The sequence below is a fragment of the Fundulus heteroclitus genome, chromosome 21 (genome assembly GCF_011125445.2).
Source record: "Fundulus heteroclitus isolate FHET01 chromosome 21, MU-UCD_Fhet_4.1, whole genome shotgun sequence".
Taxonomy (NCBI): domain Eukaryota; kingdom Metazoa; phylum Chordata; class Actinopteri; order Cyprinodontiformes; family Fundulidae; genus Fundulus; species Fundulus heteroclitus.
The window spans coordinates 22,139,183-22,160,685 of NC_046381.1; positions in this window are offsets into that span (position 1 = coordinate 22,139,183).

Below are 21,503 nucleotides of genomic sequence, written 5' to 3' on the forward strand. Positions count from 1 at the left end.
CTAAATTATCGGTTTTGAGTGTAGAGGGAGCTAGACCTGATTTCATATAAAAACTAGAGGAAAGTAAGTATGATTGAAGAGTATGAGCTAATTGAGGATGAGTTCCTCTAGAGGAGGAACAGGGGTCGGATGAAGATTGGCGGTAGGACGAAGATGGTGGAAAGTCTGGAATTTCAAATGAGACAGAGCATCAGCAACAGAGTTAGAATGGCTAGGAATGTGACGAGCTGAGATGATAAAGTTATTTGTGACTGCTTGCCAGGTTATGCCTCTGATAAATGGCATGAGAGACTGGGAGGAGGAGCGACCTTTGTTTATGGCTTCGACAACTGCAATGTTATCGCAGTAAGCGGATATGCGATTTCTTTTCCAAAGCGGGCCCCATAGACGGCAAGCTACAGCTATTGGATAAACTTTGCATAGAGCAGATGATTGTGAGTTGATAAAGGGAGGAGACCACGAACCTGTGAACCAGCTATCTTGAAAGAACCCCCCAAAATCCATGGATGGGGCTGCATCCGTGAAAAATTGCAGCATGTCAGGAGACTAAATAATATCGTCGTAGAAAAAAGCCTTCATCCAGAGTAACCTGGTCAAGGAGGAAGGGAACAGAATTAGCCAAGTCGAGTAGCCGGGAAATGAAAGAGCGACCCTGGGGGATGATGCACATGGCAAAATTGAGGTGACCAAGCAAGGAGAGCAACTGCTGTTTAGAAACAACCGATGCAGAGCTATAGGATTGTGAAATCTCACGGATTGGAGACAGCTTGTCTGTGGGCAGCGATGCCATCATGGCCACTGAGTCAAGGTCTATGCCTAAAAACTAAATTTTTGTTGCTGAGCCGATGGTTTTCTCTTCAGACAGGGGAACGCCGAGACGTGAAAAGAGCGTTTTCAGTTTAAAAAGTGACGAACTGGGAAGGTTGAAGGGAGGTTCAATAAGCAGAAAATCGTCTAGGAGATGGAGAACACATGGAAGATGAGTGACATTAAGGAGAATCCAACACAGTGCTTCTGAGATTTTGTCAAACAATGAGGGACTACTCCTGCAACCAAATGTTAGGCGGACGGCAAAGTATAACAAGGACTTCCATTTAGCACCGAACAGGTGCCACTGAGAAGGGTGAATGGGTATAATTTTAAAAGCGTCAGAAATATCGGCTTTAGCCAGCCAGGCCCTTTGGTCAAAGAGTTTGATCAATGAAATTGCATGATCCAAGGAAGCGTAATAAAAGGAAAAGGGGAAAAGAGGGATGAGACTATTAATAGTGCCGGCCAGAATGGGGGGCGGATAGATACAAGATGAGCCTATTTTTTCCGGAATATTTACAGGTAGCTACCCCGAGAGGGCTGACACGGAAAGGAGCAAAGGGAGAGGTTTTGAAAGGACCAATCGTGAACCCTTTGGAAACTTCTCTGTGAAGTGATTGATCTACTTTTTCAGGTTGTCTCAGAGCAGATTGAAAATTAGGTGATACATGGGTGAAAGAGGGGGGTTAAAAACCCCAACAAAGAATCCTTGGGATAAACCGGTAAGAATGAAATTAACAAAAGTATGATCAGGATGATGGAGGAGACAGATCGCTAATTCAGATATAATGATGGGTGAAGAAGGATGATGAGCAATTAAGGTTTGGATGTTTGATTGTTTATGAAGCGTGCACGGCGGGGACAGACTGATTTTGGATGTGCCTCCTTGCAATAGCTGCAAATATGAAGAAATTCACATTTAGGAAAGGAGCAGAAGCTTTCGTTGAAATTATTTTAAATAGGCTTGAAATTAAATACCTTAACATTTCTACCTCTGTTGTCTGTGCTGAAAAGAAGAAGATGGGAAAGGGGTAAAGGAGTACTAGGCTTGAAGGGAAAAGATGGGCAAAAAGCATTGAGGTGACCGATGGAATCACAGGAGGAACAAGGAGTAGATTGAGTCAGCATGATTAAGACATTTGTCTCCAAAACAGACCAATCTAAACGAATGCCGTGTTGCACCAGGGTTGCAGCTGCTTTTGTAGAGAATGATTTATTCGCTTATTTATGCTTGCAGGAACAAGCATAAATAAGCGAGCTCATGAAAATGGGAAATAATTAATTAAACATGGTTAGATACGTCTTACTTAGGGTTGGCCCGGGGCAGGTATTTGCAAGTGTGAATGAGGGATGAGCAGGGAGGAGATCCAACTGTAAGTTTGACGGCAGAGATGACGTGGCAGTGAGGGGATATTCTCACTGATAATAATAATAATAATAAAGAAAAACAGGAAAACAGTGAGAATACAGTGAGAATGCTGTATAGCATTCTGTATAGCATTCTCACTGAATAGAAAAAGCTGTTCCTGCGTAACAGCGAGTGAGAATGCTAATCTGCAGAGTGATTGAGCAGAAGATGCAGAAAACATTGAAATCAGATTTGAAGAATTTGAAGGAATTTGAAGAATTTGAAAAAATTGGAAGAAATTTGTAAAATTTGAAAAAATTGAAGGAATTTGAAAAAATTTGAAGAATTTGAAAAATTTGAAGAAATTTGAAAAATTAGAATAAATTTGTAAAATTTGAAAAAATTGAAGGAATTGGAAAAAATTTGAAGAATTGGAAAAATTCGAAGAAATTTGAAGAATTTGAAAAATTTGAAGAAATTTGAGAAAATTTGAAGAAATTGAAAAAAATTGTAAAATTTGAAGAATTTGAAAAAATTGAGGAATTTGAAAAATTTTACAAATCTTGAAGAATTTGAAAAAATTGGAAATTTTAAAAAATGTTAAAAAATTTGAAAAATTGGAGGAATTTGAAGAAATTTGAAAAATTTGAAGAATTTGAAAAATTTGACGCAGGCCAAATTTCTTGTGGAGCTTTCTCTCTAAAGGAAGTACAGACTCTGTGAAGCAGAAATTTGTACGAGCTTCCTAGAGCTACTTCTGGTTAGCAACATGCTAACCGTTAGCCGCTAACAAGGTTGTGTTCAGTATCACCGGGGGATTGTACTCTGTCAGTTTGGTCCAAATCCTGTACTGGGAAGTGCCTCAAAAAGGGGTGCCAATACTTAATGTCACCAAACGTGACCAAAGTTCATGGGTCAGATTGGCCTCCTTTAGCAACTCAGCCTCACCACATCTGGGCCCAGAACTCAACATTTGACCAAAATGGTCAGTAGCGCCATTTCCCACAGGTGGGTGGTGCTGTATTGGCCAATTGGGTCGTGTCTGGGCATCATGCCAGGTCCTGTTGGAAGCAAAGGCCCAATAGAAAAGCATGTGAAATCCAAAATGGGACAGAAGAATTAACACATAGCTGAAAGTCACTTGAAAAATTAAAAATGTCAAGAGGAAGTGACTGTGCGAATTTCAGGTTCCTACATTAATCACAGCCACTGCAGGGGATGTTGAAAGTTGCCATTTTATCCCAATGGAGCCTGTCCCTCTGGCCCTCAGAGTTCCGTCGTCATGGAAACTCACTCACACCTGCAGCTGACCATTCTACTGAAGTGCAGAGACTTTGCTCAGACTCTGCCTCATTGAAATAGCATGGAATACTTTGCCTCAAACAACGCTCCATATCTCCTGATCCGTAAATGGTAGAGACGTAATTTTTTCTTTTTAGTTCGTAACAGATAGGAGAACAAGACAAACTATCGGTTTTTGCTAGAAATATTTTATTTAGGCATAAAAAATTATGATATAAAGAGGATTTTCATCGAATTTCAGAAATCCTCTAAAAACGGTCCCGAACAAATCGCTGTAGCTGAAAAAGTATAAGAGATATCAAAATAATTCTTTCACTGTGAGTATCAGCAGGCTTTTGAGGACCATGAAGCTCATTTTCATGTTTGTACAAAAATCGGTGTAGACACAGCGACGATGTAAAAAAGTGGTTGATGTGGAAGAATGAAGCTCCAAAGCATTTTAAGGATTTTGCACATTCGCTACTCCCGAACAAATTGTTCCTGCGGAAAAACCGTAACAGTTATCCACAAAATTCCTTTTTTTGTGAGTGCCAGAAGGGTCGGGACATTCATGTGTGAAAGTGTCATGCCTGTACGTGAAATGGTTTAGGAGTAGCAACGATGTAGAAAAGTGCCTCATTTGGGGGAATGGAAGTCTGATCCTGTGTTAGCATTTTCCCAAAACGCTACTCCCGAACAAATTGTTTCTGCGGCAAACCGTAACATTTATCGACAAAATTCCTTTTTTGTGAGCGCCAGAAGGGTCTGGACATGAATGTGTGAAAGTCTCATGCCTGTACATCAAACGGTTTAGGAGTAGCGACGATGTGAAAACATGTGTCGCTTGGAAATGTCAGGTGTGATTTTTCACCACACCTCCATAGAAAATCATTGGAGAGCTTTTAGGCTTTGTGGTGCTCTGGGGTGATTTGCGAAAAATGTATAATTCCCACACCAATGAAGGTTACATTTCCAGAATCCAGACAAAAATTCCTACATTCTGATGTATAGTTTATGTGAATAGAGTGAAAATTGAGCGAGTGAGAAGAACTTGTTCAGAGAAGGAACATCTATAGGAACGGCAGAGTGGCCACTCTAAATGAACTCCCTAGCAACCATAGCAACGCATTCATTTTTCTGAATCTTATGAAAATGCAAAATTATTTTAAGGAGGTACTGTATGAATATGGTGAAAGATATGAAAAAGCTGAAGTAGCTGAAGATAGCGAAAGGTTATTTGAACATTTTAAAAGTTGAATGGCGTTTCTAGCTGAAAGTAGGCAGAAGCAGAAAGCTGAAAGATTTGAAGAATTTGAAGGATTCTCCATTCAATTTCAATGAGAGCAAAAAACTCACAAAAAGTTAAATATTTTAAATATTATAAAAGTTATAATTACCAAAAGACATAGCAGTAATGTCGTGAACGAGTTAAACATTTTGTTTCAAAAATTGTTTAAATCGGTTGAAGTATACAGGAGTTGTTAGATGCCGAAAAACGTATGGAATAATAATAAAGACCTGAAGGAACCTAATAAGTGAGAATGCTGTATAGCATTCTCACTTGACTAGAAAAAGCTGTTTCTGCGTAACAGCAAGTGAGAATGCTAATCTGCAGAATGATTGAGCAGAATATGCAGAAAAAATTGAAATCAGAATTGAAGAATTTGAAAAAAATAAGAATTTGAAGAATTTGATGAAAAGGAAGAATTTGAAGGAATTTGAAAATTTTGAAGAAATTTGAATAATTTGAACATTTTCAAAAAATTTGAAGGAATTTGAAATTTGTTTAAAAAAATGAAGGAATTTAAAAAATTTGAAGAATTTGAAAAATTTGAAGAAATTTGGAGAATTTGAAAACAAGTTAAGGAATTTGAAAAATTTGAAAATGTAAAAAAATTGAAGAATTTGAAGGATTCTCCATTCAATTTCAATAAGAGCAAAAAACTCACAAAAAGTTATATATTTTAAATATTATAAAAGTTATAATTACCAAAAGAGATAACAGTAATGTTGTGAACGAGCTGAATGTTTTGTATTGAAAATTGTTTAAATCGGTTGAAGGATGCAGGAGTAGTTAGATGCCGAAAAACGTACGGAATAATAATCAAGACCTGAAGGAACTTAATAAGTGAGAATGCTGTATAGCATTCTCACTTGACTAGAAAAGTGAGAATGCTAATCTGCAGAATGATTGAGCAGAAGATGCAGCAAACATTGAAATCAGATTTGAAGAATTTTAAAAAAATTATAATTTGAAGAATTTGAAAAAGTTGAAGAATTGGAAGAAATAGAAGAATTTGAAGTATTTAAAGAAATTTGAAAAATTAAAAAAATTTGAAGAAATTTGGAGAATTTGAAATATTTGAAGAAATTTGAAAAATTTTCACATTTTCAAAAAAATTGAATGAATTTGAATTTTTTTAATGAATTTTAAAAATTTGAAGAATTTGAAAATTTTGAAGAAATTTGGAGAATTTAAAAAAATTTGAAGGAATTTGAAAAATTTGAAAAATTTGAAGAATTTGAAGATTAAGAACAACTAGAAAATTTCTGAAGAAATTTAGCAAGGCGCCTGCCTTGTGGTACCGTCAAAAATACTAACGGGAAGTAACACTGCGAATTTCAGCTTCCCATGGTCTTCACAGCACCCGCAGTGGCTGTCGAAAGGTGCCATGTTAAGTCAATGGACCTCCTAGAAGCCTCTGGCTAGCAGCGTTGTCATGGAGACTCCCTCACAGCTGTAGCCCTCTATTTGTCTGTAAAGGCAGAACAACCCCGGCTAAGCAGAAGTTGGTAGGACCTTCCTAAATCTACTTCTGGGTAGCAACATGCTAACCGTTAGCCGCTAGTATGGTTGTGTTCAGTATCACCGGGTGATTGTACTCTGTCAGTTTGGTCCAAATCCTGTGCTGGGATGTGCCTCAAATAGGGAGAAAATACGTTGTTTATAACGTTGCAATGGTAACTCAAAATGGCTGGACAAAAAGGAGAGCCAGTGAAATGCTTGTGGCAGGATTTGAAAGGAAAAGGAGGTGGTTATGTATTAATATAAAATAAATTAAGAAACAATATTTAAAATACTTTAATGTTTTCTTGAAACTTCTGAATACAAAATAAATTAAATAAATTAAACAAAGCCCTTTATCATCATTCATTTATATCATTTGTTCAAGTTTATTTAATTGTTACTTGAAAAAAAAAGGAAAACTCCAAACAACTGCAGCTTACTCGCTCAATTTGGGGAGGGTTTGGGGTTGTTGCTGGTCATTTCCTGAATCCAGACAAAAATACCTTGGTTTTGATGCATAATTTCTGTACGTAGAGTGAAAATTGAGCGAGTAGGCTGAAGTTGTTCAGTGTTTTTTAGATAATTTTGTCACCAGGGTAACTAAAAATGGGGTGATGAGAAAAATCTATAAGTCCTACACCAATAAGGGTTACATTTTCTGAATCCAGACAAAAATACCTACATTTTGAGGTATAATTTGTGTACGTAGATGGAAAATTGTGCGAGTAGGCTGAAGTTGTTCAGTGTTTCTTGGATCATTTTGTCTTTGGGGTTGTTGCTGGTCTGAGGTGTGCTGTGTGGCATGCTGTTGCACTTAATGTGGCATACGGTGTGGCATGCTGTGGCATGCGGTTAGGCATGCTGTGGCATGCGGTTAGGCATGCTGTGGCATGCGGTGTGGCATGCTGTGTGGCATGCTGTGGCATGTGGTGTGGCATGCTGTGTGGCATGCGGTGTGGCATGCTGTGTGGCATGCTGTGTGGCATGCTGTGGCATGCGGTGCCACGGCTCTTTGTGAACTGCTGTTTCTGTTTTTACGCAAACTGTCTGTTACACTATAGCTACTTGTAAATCATCATATTTTTATTGCATTATTTCCAATAAAAGCTGAACCTCCACCAAGTCCTAGCACTTCTTGTGACACCTCCACCAACTACTGGCTCTTCTTGTGGCAGCATGACGACACAGTAGAGCGTTAAAAATGGCAATTTTTCGGGGTTTTTTTGCGAATTTTGTTCCAGCCGTAACTGGAAATGGCGTCAAGTACAAAAAGCCTGCTTCGTGGCGTCGAGACGAACATTTCGATATATAGTATGTGGGGGTAGACCCTATGGTTTGGCCTGTATAAACGGTGACGGAAGAAAAATAAACTATTATAATAATAAAGAACCCTTATTAGGTGGATAGCACTAGGCCTCCGCCATGCATTTTCAATGCATAGGCGGGCGCCTAACAAAGAAACCCTTATTAGGTGCATCGTACAAGCAGGGTCCGAAATTAACACTCGCCAGTCGCCAAATGCGAGTAAATTTCCCGTTTGGCGAGTGAATTTCAGAGGGCTAGCTGCCACATGGCGAGTAAATGTTTGTACCAAATAAAATAAAAGTAACATAAAAATAACAAAACCCATACGATCCGTTCACAGCTCTGTCCATCCAGAGCTCAGTCTAGACCCGCCTTCTGCGGTGCTGGTTCAGCTTCTTTCACATTCAGAACCAGTCATGGCTGCACGCTGGATCAGAAAACAGATCTGCTAACCAGATACAGTCTAAAACGCCAATTAGTCTGTTTTTAAGTTTCGTTCTTATTTATTCTGATTTTTTTTAACTACCTGCGCTGCGGCTCTGTGCTTCACCGCTCTTACTGCACCTCCCCCGCCCCCCTCTCGGAGCAAGGTGCCTTTTATCAGCGGCCAGCCTTCAAAACATGAATCGCTACGTTTAATGTCCTTCCACTTGTACCAAAATGTCCCAATTAAAGTCAGTAGGAGAGTCGGTAACTGTTTTTCATGCTCTTTTGTTTTTAACGACACAGAACCAGCGGTGCTTCAGTGGGCGTGGTGCGTTGCGCTTGAATTCAGGTGCGCAAAATTACGTTACATGTAACCTGTAACATCGGGGGCGCAGCGCACGAGGGTAAAATCCAGCAGCGAGATCAGCGTAAAGACGCAGCGTGAACCCTGAGTGCTTTAAGTGTTGCAGCTGAGGGGAAAATTTTGAACCATACACAGGGGCGGTTCTGAACAGGGGCCAACAGGGGCCTATGCCCATGTAGAACTGTTCCTGGCCCCTGTACTAAAAACATGATGTTAAATTTGTTAGGATGATAAATGCTGACAAAGATGACGTGACTGACTGGTCATTTGGATCAGTTGCATTTTTTTCGTTTATGGTTTTACCCAATAATAAAATAACAAAATAATAAAAAAAAATAAATATAAAAAAATAACAATAATTAAAATCAAGCTGTTTCACGTTAAGCTCCCGCTGTATTGAGAAAAGATCAGGGGTCTGCAACCTGCAGTTCCAGAGCCACAATTGGCTCTTTGGCTTACTTAATATTTTAAACAATGAAATGTTGACCTGTTAAGTTCCCCCACACCCACAAATCTTTTGTTCTGTGTGAAAAAACACTGGCCCCACCCTGACCCCCCCTGCTACATTTGGTTTAGAACCCCCACTGACCGTACTGGCTTGATGAAACTCTGCCTCATTCACAAATAAGGCCAACATGGATAGAATAATGATAATCTGTAGTGTTTTTTTATCACCTGGATGTGAATCTGATAATTCATATTGTGTCTTTTATAATCAACTACAATATATATATTTTTTTTAATTCAGGAAACAAAGATTTCTCTTCCAGGTTCCAGTCAGCCACGCCCCCAACCACGCCCCCCATAATTAACATAATTTCACTCTTAATTTTTATAAAAGTTGAGGTCTGGTCAAAATTAATATTTTGGCCGGTAAAAAATATGCCTGGCCGGTTGATTTTTACATCTACCGGCCAACTTGGCCGGTGAATAACAAAGTTAATTTCGGACACTGCGTACAAGGCCTCCGCCATGCATTTTCAATGCCTGGTGGTGCGTATAACTGAAGTAATATAATTGTTACTTGTTAAAAAAAAAAGGAAAATTTGCCCCCCCCCCCCATTGCACCGGTGGGCCCAAGCGGCCCCTTAGTACGCCTATGGCTTTGACCGGCCTTGGCTGGCTGTCTGCAGGACGGAAAACTCCCAACAACTGCAGCTTAATTTGGGGAGGGTTTGGGGTTGTTGCCGGTCTGAGGTGATTTGCGAAAAATCTATAAGTCCTACACCAATGAGGGTTACATTTCCTCAATCCAGACAAGAAGACCTACGTTTTGATGTATAATTTGTGTACGTAGAGGGAAAATTGAGCGAGTAGGTTGAAGTTGTTTTTTTTTCCTGGAGAATTTTGACTTAGGGGTTGTTGCCGGTCTGAGGTGATTTGCGAAAAATCTAAAAGACCTACACCAATAAGGGTTACATTTCCTGAATCCAGACAGAAATATCCACGTTTTGATGTATAATTTGTGTAGGTAGAGTGAAAATTGAGTGAGTAGGCTAAAGTTGTTCTGTGTTTTTTGGAGAATTTTGTCATCATGGTAACTGAAAATGGCGTGATGAGAAAACGATAAAATATATCCACATTCCGTTTTCACTTTTGAATAGGTCAAAGATATATCTACAAACTGCAAGTTAAACGATGTTCGTAGGTGAAAGCACGACGACACAGTAGAGCGTTGAAAATGGCAATTTTTCGGTGTTTTTTTGCGAATTTTTTTCCAACCATAACTGGAAATGGCGTCAAGTACAAAAAGCTTGCATTGCTTCGTTGAGACGAACGTTTCGATATATAGTATGTGGGGGTAGACCCTGCGGTTCGGCCTGTATTAACGGTGACGGAAAAATAATAAGGAACTATAATAATTTTAAAGAAACCCTTATTAGGTGCATAGTATAAGGCCTCCGCCATGCATTTTCAATGCATAGGCGGGCGCCTAATAAAGAACCCTTATTAGATGCATAGTACTAGGCTCTGCCATGGATTTTCAATGCATAGGCGGGCGCCTAATAATAATAAAGAACCCTTATTAGGTGCATAGTGCTAGGTTCCGCCATGCATTTTCAATGCATAGGCGGGCGCCTAATGAGAAAGAGAATCTATAGAAAGAGATAAAGTTAATGATGAGGAGAACATCAAAACTCAAATCTTTGCAAAATCATGAATTGTCTAATATACCAGTTGAAACACTCAAAGAACTGTTGATCCTGTTGATTTAGACACCCCGACAATGAATGTTTAGCTCCTCGATTTTAAAATGGACGGTGATTTTAAACTTGACAGTCAAAAAGGACCTCAGTTAAGTCATTTTTATCATGTAAGGAACAAAGCAAAGATAAAACTTCACTGGTTGGCTGCTTATCTTAGAGTTCAGTTTAAAGAACTTCTGTTTGTTTTTAAGGATTTAAACAGTTTAATATTATTTTTTCTTTTAAATTGAGTCTTTACCCAAGTCATTTTATTAGATGTTATTTTGTTTTACCTCCTGTTAAAGTGCTCTTTAAATAATGGTAAATGGTAAATGGACTGAACTTATATAGCGCTTTTCCAGTCATGCTGACCACCCAAAGCGCTGTACACTATAGCCACATTCACCCAGTCGCTCTCACTAACGCGCACACATTTATACACCGAGACGCAGCTCGGTAGGCAACTTGGGGTTAAGTGCCTTGCCCAAGGGCACAGCAACATGTAGCAAGGGGAAGCTGGAATCAAACCCACAACCTTCAACTCACCCCATCAAGCCACAGTCGCATAATGATGACAATGATGATGATTATGATCACAAGAAACTTTTGCATCATCACCCAGAAGCTGAAAAGAAAAGAGAGAAAAACATTTTTCATACCTCACTTAGTAACTCAGGGAATTATTTTAATTTAAATATTTAAGGCTAAAATATTGTTTATTGGTTGCTGTTTTTTCTTCAATCCCACCGTTATGTTTAGTAATTTCTGCCAAAAGCTGCAGCATTTTGATTTAATCCATCTGAATGCAGTATTTGCAAGCCATACTCTGATTGGATAGAAAGAAACCTGTCTGTGATTGGCTGGTGAGGTGGGTAGTCGCCAGCGCACAGACAGTCGAGCAAACAGAGAAACCATAGACATTATATATTGTGTCTATGGGAAAAATAGCCGAGAGGGTGCACAGCTGGTGTTGAGCGTGGAAGCAGCGGTTTGCGGGCAGACACGGAGCTGAGCGTGAGCGAGCATAGTGGATTTAGAAGAGTTTATCAGTTTTGAGCGCATGCACGTTATGTTTAAACGCTGAATACCTGTCTCACTGCGCGCTCAAACAAAAGACACAAATATTGCTCTAGAAATTGGTATACGTAATTCTGACTGAAAAATACACTGCCTGTCCGACTTCATGTGACGTCGTGAAGCATCGAGACTCATTGTGCAAAGGTTAATTTTTTTTTTACAAACACGGCAAAATCCTTCGTCATCCTTACCGTTGGCAGACTGCAGTCATGTCCCAAAATCCTCATTTTCCATCCACTTTTGTTGAAATTTGCATTTTCCCATTCTCTAAATCTTTCTGCGCCTCAAGCCTCTTTTCCAAACATTGTAAAAACATATGGCTTTACGATCAACCGGAAGCAGTTCAGCGCAAACACACGGAATCAGTTATATCTGATAATATATCTGCCGAAATTGTTTTCATGACTGTGTCAGGACTCAGCTGGCAGGGCCATGCAGCCTGTTGCCATCTTTGCTTCATCCACAGGTTTTCGCGGTTGGCTGGTGGGCGGAGTAGGCGCACCTGCAACTTGTCAGCAGCACCGGAGCTGCACTATAAGATCTGCACTCGGACAGCGGGTGGATGCCTGAGTGTTACCGTTGTGGTATGCCTACCAGCCTCGACCTCACGCCATTTAGACTTTGCTCCCTCGCTAACCGCCACCCTTTGTGTCTCCCAGGTACCTCCTCGTGCTCCTTCGTCTTCCTTCGAGCTCCTCAGTCCTCCTCGTGTCGCCTCTTGGGATTTCCCCGTTCATCTTGAGTGGAGCTTTGCTTCTCGGACGAGACGCACTCCCGACGACTCCCAGGTTCCATCCGCTGTCCTGAATCCTCCGGTGCTGCTCGGACCTCTCGCCCCGCTCTCAGCCGCCCGGACACCTACGACCAACGTTCAGCTGAGTCCACACTGCCGTCCTCCCCGGTCGGGTTTCTTGCACCTCGTGGTAAGCTTACGTTCCCCTGAATACTTTCCTCGGGGCTTTCCCCTCCCAGAATTAATGTTCTTCCCTTACCTCCAGATCGACCTGGTCCCCGCCGCCCGAGTTCCTGCCCGAGCATCTTCCAGCCCGCAGATTAGCTTCGCCGTCTAGCATTCTCGCCTGTGTAAACAATAAACCTTTTAAACTTACCTGTTGTTACCGAGTGTGTTTCTGCATGTGGGCCCGACATCTCAAGGCAAACATGACAGACTGTGTTTTTTTAGAAAAAAAAATAATGCCACCAATAATCACATTTAATGACTTTCAATGCTAATTAAGGCCTTAATTTAAAAAAAAAATCATTTAATGACTTTATTGACTTTTAATGCCCCGCAGAAACCCTGAATGATTTGCTCAGTAAAATCAGACTCTTTAAAACGCTTGAATTTATTAATGAGACCGGGCTGAACTTGGCTGTCTGTTTGTTCAGCTCGGTCCAGATAGAAGTGGCCTTGTGGTTCGTATTTCCCTCTTTGTCCTCGTATAATACCTCCGCGTTGTGTTTTAATGATGGCCAAGAGACGGAAGATGTTGAATGATGCGTTTAATCGGCGTGGAACAGGATATCTACTGGTCACTTATAGGCTCTTCACAGCGGCAACAGCACCTCTCGTGCCCGTCTCGCATATAATGGCCACAATAATACATTTATATTTAAAAGAAAGGCAGCAAAATAAAACAAATGCCTGCGTGGAAAAGGATATGTACTGGTCACATATAGGCTCTTCACAGCGGAAACAGCACCTCTACGAGGAACAGCATTAATAATAATAATAACTTCAATTTATATAGCGCCTTTCAAGATACCCAGGGTCGCTTTACAAGAGTGGGGGTAGGGACAGGGTGGGGGTTTAGGGAGGATATGCAAGAGAGAAAAGGTGTGTTTTGAGGTGCTTTTGGAACTGTATCAGGGAAGTGGCGGAACGGATAGGAGGGGGCAGGGTGTTCCAAAGAGTAGGGGCAATTACACAGAAAGCCCTGTAACCAAAGGTCTTGAGTCTGGTGCGGGTATGGAGAGTAAGTCCTTGCTGGTGGAGCGCAGGGACCGTGAGTGGGTGAGCGGGTGGAGGAGGTCAGTGATGGACTTGGGTGCCAGTGAGTGAAGTGATTTGTAAGTGAGGAGGAAGATTTTGTAGCTGATGCGTTGTTTGATTGGCAGCCAGTGGAGTTTCTAGAGGATGGGGGTGATGTGCTGCCAGGGCTTGGTGTGGGTTAACACCCTGGCGGCTGAGTTCTGGACATACTGCAATCTGTCTAAGGCTTTGTTGGGCAGCCCAGACAGGACACCATTGCAGTAGTCCAGGCGGGAGGTGAAAAATGCATGAATGAGCGTTTCAGTGACTGAGTCGGTAAGTGACGGCCGGAGTCTTGAAATGTTACGGAGGTGAAAGAAGGCAGATTTGGTGATGCTCTGGATGTGAAAACTGAACGAGAGTGTGGAGTCCAAAATGACGCCCAGGTTCCGCACTTTGGGCGATAGGGAGGTGGGACAGCCGTCGATGACCAGGGTGAGGTCTCCAACCTTCCTGAGCAGTGGTGCTGGGGCCACCACCATGACCTCTGTCTTGTTGGTGTTGAGTTTCAGAAGGTTGTTGGTCATCCAGGTTTTGATATCATGCAGACAGTTGTTGAGTTGTATTTGTGGGAGTTGTGAGGAGGGCTTAGTGCTGACATAAAGTTGGGTGTCGTCTGCGTAACAGTGGAAACTGAGTCCATGGTTGCGGATGATCTGACCGAGGGGGAGCAAGTAGATAGTGAAGAGGAGGGGACCAAGGACAGATCCCTGAGGAACGCCATGGTTAACTGTTGCCGTAGATGAGTAGGAGCCTTGCAGAGTGATGTATTGTTTACGGTTGGAGAGGTAAGACTGAAACCAAGAGAGAGTAGTGTTGGTAAGGCCGATGAGGTCAGAGAGACGGGAGAGGAGGATGGAGTGGGAAATGGTGTCGAAGGCAGCAGAGAGGTCGAGGAGGATGAGGATGGAAACAAGGCCGTTGTCTACAGCAATCAGGAGGTCGTTTGTTATTTTGATGAGGGCAGTTTCGGTGCTGTGAAGGGCTCTAAAGCCTGATTGGAACTATTCAAAGAGCTCATGGTGGGACATGTGATGTAGTAGCTGGGCAGCCACTGCTCTTTCCAAGTTCTTGCTCAGGAACGGAAGGTTAGAGATCGGACGGTAGTTGTTGGGGTCATCTGGGTCCAGGCCTGGCTTTTTGAGTGTTGGGGTCACTGCCGCCAACTTAAAGCTGGAGGGTACCACACCAGAGCCAAGTGAGGCGTTGATGATGTCAGCCACCGGGGGACAGATGGTGGGGAGACAGGCTTTCACAAGGGTCGTGGGTAGTGGATCCAGGCTGCAGGATGAGGTCCCGGCTTTGGTCAAGAGGGCGAGGACTTGATCAGCATCCAACAGGGAGAAGGTGGAGAGGCGGCGCTGTGGTGGGCAGGCAGAAAGATAGTACATGTCCTGCCGAGGTATTGTGGCCGGCGGGGAGGGTGTAGATGCCTGGAGCTGCTGGTGGATGGTGGCCACTTTCTGGTGGAAAAAGTCCAGGAACCTGGAGCAGAGATCAGCGGCATCAGAGGGTTGCGGAGCGTCGGGAGGGTCAAGAAGGCGGTTGATGGTGGAGAAAAGCATTTTCGGATGCTTTTTGTTGGCTGTTTATAAGTGTAGAGTAATGGAGTGTTTTTGCCTGGGTGAGAGCCTTTTTGTAGCACTTGATGTGGTATCTGTAGGCTTCAAGGTGGACAGTGAGGCCGGATCTTTTGTGAAGCCTCTCAAGCCGGCGCCCCATGGACTTAAGCCTCCGCAGCTCTGGGGTAAACCAGGGAGCGGGGTGGTTGTAGGAAACCAGTTTGGTGACGAGTGGAGCAACAGAGTCCAGGCTGAGGGCGAGGGTGCTGTTATAGTGTTCCACCAAGCCGTCAGCAGTGCGGTTAGAGGGGTGGATGGCAAGGTTGGCAGCTAGGGTGTTAGCCAGCGTAGGTATACACACACGCTTTGTGTTCCTGTATGTGATAAACCTTTTTGTAGGCTGCTTAGGGAGGGACAGTGGGACAGAGAACAGGATGGCTTGGTGGTCGGAGACAGCCAGGTCCGTGCAGCAGAGATGGGAGGGGCTTAAGCCAACACAGCACACCAGTGTGCCCCTTGGCATGTGTAGGGCCCTGTACATGTTGTTTAATGTCAAAGCAGTCCAACAGTGAGAGGAAATCCGCAGCAAACGAACAGCTGCTGGAGTCTACATGGATGTTAAAGCCACCCAGTATGATAGTAGCTGGGGACATGGGGCAGACCGAGGCAAGCAGGTCCGAGAACTCCTGTAGAAAGCAGGAGGAGGCTTTCGGGGGGTGATAGACGAGAACCACCTGGAGCTGTGTGGCACCAGACAGCGTGAAGTGGAGGCACTCAAATGATGATGTTGTGCCTGGGATTTCTTTTAACAGGATGTCAGTGCGGTGTATAACAGCCAGGCCGCCACCACGACCGCAGCTGCAAGGCTTATGGATGTAGGAATATCCAGAGGGAGTAGCTTGATTGAGTGTGATAAATTCATGGGGATTCTGCCATGTTTCAGTCAGGCAGAGAAAGTCCAAAGTTTTATCCAGAATTATTTCGTGGAGAAGTAAGGCCTTGTTATTGAGTGAGCGAACATTCAGTAGCATAAAAGGGGCAAATGAAGGCACTGTGACACCAGACACAGTATTGGCAGCCACACTAACTGGGGGGCTCAGCAATTAGCATCAAACTAGCTGTTATTTCCAAACATTTAGTTTAGCACAGTGTTATAACGATAACAAAATGCACATAGTACCTCATTTGCCATAAATACATCCAGCCAGGGATCATACAATTGACAATGGCTCATAATACACCATACTTTACCACTGTACTAACAGTGAAGAACTCACCTCGTGCCCGTCTCGCATATAATGGCAACGAGGTAGCTGTGCACACTGAACTTATTGTAGCCGACCACCAATAGAGGGCGCTGTTTCCCCATAATATAGTGAGCCGAATGAAAAATAATGACAAGTGGAATCATAACAAATTAAACCTGTTACACAGTGATCGGTCGCTAAAATTGGTTAACCCTTAAGTTATACAAAAACACCATTAAATCAACATTATTGTTATATATTAATGCGGTAATAACGCTTATAGCACTACTGAATGACGGTGGAGTGAAACAAAACAAACGTTATGTTTAAAGTGAACCGTAGTCGCGTATCCGGCAGGAGCGAATTTTACTAGCCTAAAGCTAATAGCATTAGGCTAGGGGACATTCGGCGCTACTTTTAAAAAGCTTCGGCTCTATTTTGGTCATAATGAGCAGACCTCGGAAACACAAACATCAATATCCCATCAATGTATAAAACCCTTGTGGAGATAACGTTTGTTATAACTGTAAAAACAAACTTGAATTACATCAGTGTGGCATGGTTTCAAAATGCTAACGGGAGCTATGCCGTTAGCTCCAAGTGTTTAAAGATACCGGGAAAACGCATTAAGTAAACCGTTCTAAATAAAGCATATAACTTTCTCTGTTTATTTATCTGCCAAACCTGTCAGTACCTCTGTGTCAGTTCGGTTCACTTTGGGGCATCCAGTTGGAAGCAGTTAAAGTACTCCAAGGGAAAGCTACTTATCTAAGCAGCTGGCATGTGGCTATGGGCTAGCCAAAACATGGCTGTTGGATCAGGCCGATCCGGGGGTCCTTCATGCAATCTTTGACCCGATTGCAGTGGGCGATTTCAGCTCAGCTTTTGCTCTCAGCTTAAGAAAAAGGGTCCTGTGAGAATATAATTTCAATTGAATTTAACAGATCATTTACTTGCAATCCTGTGGAACTTCTTGATGGCTCGGATGGGTTTATTACTCGGAAAATTAACAAGGCAGGGTAAAAACTGTTTCAACACCAGGCACACCCTTCTTATTGCTCTACACACTGTTGCCTTACTCAGGTGTTCAGCATCTCCCACGTTATATAAAAAAGTACCATTCAGAAAAAATGCAACGCTACACAAAACCTGCTGGGGTGTGAGAACATGACTCCAATGTGAATGCTGCAAATGTGAGGATGGATTAGGTTGTGGATGTATGTGATGGATTGTGAGATGAAATGATAGTGCTCATAAAGACAACTATCTGGATATTAAATAACATCTACATGCGGTCTGATAACCCTCTCCCATTCATCCATTTTCTATCATGCCTATCCCTTGTGGGGTCGCGAGGGGTACTGGTGCCCATCTCCAGCTGTCAATGGGCGAGAGGTGGGGTACATCCTGGACAGGTCTCCAGTCTATCTGCTAATATTAGTCTATATTTGCTAAGCGCGCCAGGTACAATAATAATAATAATTTAACTTTATTGATCTCACAATGGAGAAATTCACTTCTGCATTTGACCCAACTCCTTGGGGAGAAGTGGGCTGCCACTGTGCGGTGCCCGGGGAGCAGTGTGGGGTTAAGGGTCTTGTTCAGGGACCCAGTCTGTGGGAGTTGAACTTAAATCCTCCAGGACCCAAGCACAATGCTCTAACCACTAGGCCACCACTCCCTAAAGTATCAAAAAGACCATCAAAACAATATAAGGATGGAGGCTTGGTGTATATAACCTTATTTTATCATCAAACGGTTTTGGGTCGTTTTTTAAAGCATATAATTTGGCTATATACCTTTAATAAGTATTAAACTTCCTTTCTATGAAAAAAGGACATCTAGTCAGTTGTAAGACTGAAATAGACTTGCCACCAGTGAATGGTAATAACCTTTAAGTATATAAATACACTTGGAATCATTAGTAATTTACTAGAAGCAAAGGAAAGCAATTGTCTCATACTGTATATTCGTATTGTTAATCCAAAAGGGATGATATGTACTCTTAGAGACAATTCGATCACTGATATAATTTTTTTCAAAATTAAAATTAAAATATGCCATACTTGATTGAGCATTGAATAATCACCATTAAGACAAGCAAATGATGTAACAGCATTGAAATTAATCTGGGGTGATGTGACGGTGCCTTAAAGCTAGGCCTATTTCTAGCTAAGTGGCTACAATGAGCTAGTGTTAGCTACTAAGCTTCTAGCATCAAATGGCTATAGCTTATGCCTGATCTAACCATAGCTACAGTCTGACACCATATGCAGGTGGTGTCACCTAGGGCAGGGGTTCTCAACCTTTTGCAAGCTGGGCCCCCCCAAAGCTGGTTCGTTGCAGTTGGGGCCCCAGTGCCCCCCGCCCAGATCCCCCATCCCCCCGCCCCGCTCTACCTTGCATAGATAGATAGATAGATAGATAGATAGATAGATAGATAGATAGATAGATAGATAGATAGATAGATAGCCCTAGGCTATTATTTTTAGGCCCACATTATTATTATTACCATCATCAGTAGCGGTAGGTAGGCCTATTATCATTTCTAGGCTATTGTTATAATTGGCAGTAGCACCAGACTTCTAATGTGAGCTTGCAGGCATTATTATTATTATTATTAGTAGTAGTATAGGCCTATCACCATTATTAGGCTATTGCTATATAATTGTGAGGTTACATGCTTTTTTTTGTTATTATTATTATTATTATTATTATCATCATCAGTAGGCCTATCACCATTATTAGGCTATTGCTATATAATTGTGAGGTTACATGCTTTTTTGTTATTATTATTATTATTATTATTATTATTATTATTATTATTATTATTATTATTATCATCATCATCATCAGTAGGCCTATCATCATTACTAGGCTATTGCTATAATTGGCAGTAGCACCAGACTTCTAATGTGAGCTTGCAGGCATTATTATTATTACTACTACTACTATTATTATTATTATTATTATTATGAGTAGTATATGCCTATCATTATTACAAGGCTATTGCTATATAATTATGAGGTTACATGCTTTATTGTTGTTGTTATTATTATTATCATTATTATTATCATCAGTTGGCCTATTATCATTACTAGTCTAACTCTTGGACTGAACGTATTTTTTGCCAGATGCATTCAAATAGTCACCAGAGTAAAGAAATGTATATTATATGTGAATTATGTGCGCCGTTTGGAAGTAATTTTGATAAAACTTGCTGTATAAGCGAAAGAGCACGAACGTTCTGCATTCGGGTTGTTCCGGAATGCGACGTCACAAACAGAACTAGTACCGTGCTTCAGCCTGCAAATACTACGTCTTTTGCTACCGATTTGTTCAATTTTATTAATAACTCTTACTCTTCGTACAAAAAAATAAATTAAAAAAAATGTCTGATACATTTTCAAACTCCCCCTCAAGCATCGGCGACTCAGATAAGGAATATATATACGAAGAAACGGAGTTTGAACAAGGTGAACCTGAGGAGACTATATCTAACGCTAGAGCCCATGCTCCATTGTAAGTCCCCCTCACAATCCTCGCTTGTGAAGTGTGAATTGCATAAAACACTTTTGTCACTGCTGGCAATCCAGTCCTTTTGCGTTTCTTTTACGAATGTATCTCATTTCTTTCGGACCTTTTAATCATTCGGCCAAGTATGTAGCGCTACTTTCTGACAGGTGTCGTGCCAAACTAGGTATCCCCGCCAGGATTTGTATCCCCTGCGTCGGGAGCGCGCATTCAGCTTGCTAAACGTATACAGTCAACTCCGCCTCATTTCCAGCCAATTCGGCGTGAAAATCAAGATGTTTTATTTCTCTTAACGAAATATAGAAATAGTCCAGTTAAAATTGAAAATGTAACACTTGTTAGTGCGATCGTAAGGCATTGATATGTCGCTTAAAACTAGACTGATCACTTAGTATAACACGCTCTGAGAAAGTAAGCTCTGTGGTCATCTCCAGATGTGTCACGAAAGTATTAGCTTTATGTTATTAGATTGTCGCATTGTCTGTCTGCTGAAACTAAAAACCCACCTTCCTGAGTCCATCACAACTGTCTACTTGGTCGTTTATTTGTATTTTTGAGATAGACCCGCATGAATGGATCATATAAAGCTGATTCCAAGTGTGATCAAATGAACACAGAATAAAGTTACTACCAAAATTATCAGATCTAATGATATTTTAATTCAACCAAGAGCCATATTAAGAAAAAAAGATGTGTCGCTTTTTAAAAAATACAACAATATATGAGGAGTTTAATTTTTTTATTTCATTTCAATTTTATTAGAATAGGGTGTTTAAAAATATTTGGACTTCACATTAAACGTTTTATTGATTTCAAGCACTGCAGCCCATTGTTATAAGTGCTGACCACACAGTTTGGTCTGAAAGTTTTCATCTCTAAGGAAACCCAGCAGATTGCATCAAGTCTCTCCAAGCAGCATTCATTCCTCCTGAAAGAGCGTAGAGCCACAGTGGACAGTTGTCTGCATTGTTGATGGCTTTGCAGCAATCCCTCATACTGAGCATGCATGAAGCGACAGTGGTTTCATATTTAAATGTACACTGCTATCTTTAGGATGTAAGTATTTATCCTTGCATTTTTTACTGTTTTTTTGAGGCACTAGTGGCTATTTTTTAAAAGCAGGCTGACAGGAAAGGGGGTATGTCAGAGAGGAAGACATGCAACCTCAGGTTGCGTTGAGGAATAGGGTCTTCTGTATGTACATTAAAAAAAAAAAAAAAAAAAAATATATATATATATATATATATATATTTCAGCTCTTTAAATGAAGAATTTACAGGGGGATACAAAAAATATCGGGGTCCAGCCTGCCAGAATATGTATCCCCTTCCAAAATGGACTAAAAGTTTTCCACATTCTTGAGTTTTGACACATAAACATCTCTTATAATCACCAACAACTGCAGAAAATTTGAACTTGTTAGCTATTTAAATGAAGAAGTTACAGGGGGATACAAAAAATATCGGGGTCCAGCCTGCCAGAATATGTATCCCCTTTTTCAGCAGGTGCTTGTTGTTATAAGAGTTGTTTACATGCCAAAACT